Genomic DNA, 1,737 nt, shown 5'->3' on the forward strand with positions numbered 1-1,737 from the left:
AAATAATGTCTTCATATTGTAATAAAAATAGTTTTGGCCCCATGGACCCTCAGACTAGAACTTAGGAATCTTCTGAAAGGCTATCAGGGACTCACTGAAAGAGCTCAGAGACCCCACCCCACACCTTAAGAACCCACTAGATTATAGTAATTCTTCATCTGAACAAACTGATTTAGACAAAAATACCTCATCCTGGGTTGGGTTCAATAGATTTGATAGAAAGGGATCATGAATTAGATGAAAAGTAGCAACTGTGTCCCAGTGGAATCTTTGCAAAGAGGTAAATTCAAACAACCAATTTGATGTGAATCATTGTTTTGTGGATTAAAAAACTGAATTTTTATAAAGCTGTAACATGGTCCTAAACACATTAATCAAATATCCATTTTTGATAAAACTTATCTTAAGCTAAGCTATTTTTATTTTTGGTTTTAGAATGCGTCTTTTACAAAACTTATCAAGGGTCCTCCGCCTGTGCCCACAGGAACCTGTTCGAGTCAACTGACCAAGCGTCTGAGAATTCAATGCTCCAAGCCTGTCTGGATCACCCCAACCCCAGCTTTCTGTCCTTTGAAAACACTAAGAATAATGTCCCTGCATCATTTTTTACTAGAGCCAATCACTTGTCATGCCCGGAACAGGGATTGTACCCAGATTGCCCCTAGCCCCAATAATCATGAAGTCCACATAGATAAGAAGAATGGGAGCTAGTGGGTAAAAGCTCATTAACTCAAGGAGCACAACGGACACATTGCAGGTATTGACTGGGCTTCCAAGAGTGACCGCATCGTCACTTGCGGGGCAGACCGCAACACCTATGCCTGGAGTCGGAAAAGATGGTGTCTGGAAGCCAATGCGGGTGATCCTGAGAATTAACCGTGCAGCTACTTTCGTCAAGTGGTCTCCGCTGGAGAGCAAATTTGCTGTGGGCAGCGGAGCATGACATTTGTTTGTTGCTTGGAGTCTGAAAATGGCTGGTGAGTGAGCAAGCACATTAAAAAGCCGATTTGCTCCACAGTCCTCCTCAGCTTGGATTGGCATCCCAACAATGCCTTGCTGGTGGCAGGATCATGTGATTTCAAATGCAGAGTGTTTCTGGCCTACATTAAAGAAGTGGATGAAAGCCAGCCAATACACACTGGGGCAGCAAGATGCCTTTTGGTCAGCTGATGTCAGAGTTTGGTGGCAGTGGCACTGGTGGCTGGGTACACAGGGACAGCTTCCCTGCCAGCGGGAGCCGCCTGGCCTGGATCAGCCACGACAGCACTATGCGTGCTGCTCATGCCACAAAAAGTGTGCAGATCTCAATTCTGAAAAAAAGAGCTCCTGCTTCTCCCTTTCTGTTGTTCCAAGAGGAGACCTTGAAAAAGAAAGGTTGCAACTGCCAACTGATGCTGCTTTGAAAACAGGCTGGTGGCATCAAATCTGACAGGGCGCATAAACCTCAAGTTCTTAGTGATATAAGGATTTGTTTAAAATTACTCCCATAATATTATCTAGTATTACCTTGGATGTCTGACCCACAGCTACTCCATTCTGCCTTTTCTCTTTCATGGCCAATGCAGATGCCACTGTCAAGGATTTCAGTGCTTTTCTGGATACGAGAAGACGCAAGAACTTGGGCCCATAAAAATCTTTATCTGAGATCTAGTCTGAGGGCCTGTTCTGTCAGTTTTTGCCAGAGCACAGAGTGCCCTATTTTTTATTTCCACCCTGAACCTCTTTCAGGGAGTGTTG

The 1,737-nt window shown here is 44.4% G+C and overlaps 1 pseudogene; it reads left to right on the top strand.

Annotated features, from left to right (window-relative positions):
* The first annotated feature begins 588 nt into the window (after window positions 1-588).
* Window positions 589-1,403, top strand: LOC100520516 (actin-related protein 2/3 complex subunit 1A pseudogene; annotated as a pseudogene).
* The last annotated feature ends 334 nt before the right edge of the window (window positions 1,404-1,737 follow it).

The sequence above is a fragment of the Sus scrofa genome, chromosome 13, assembly GCF_054392235.1.
Source record: "Sus scrofa isolate SSC_HxYL_T2T_F1_AM1 chromosome 13, Sscrofa_HxYL_maternal_Yorkshire_Landrace_v2.0, whole genome shotgun sequence".
Lineage (NCBI taxonomy): Eukaryota > Metazoa > Chordata > Mammalia > Artiodactyla > Suidae > Sus > Sus scrofa.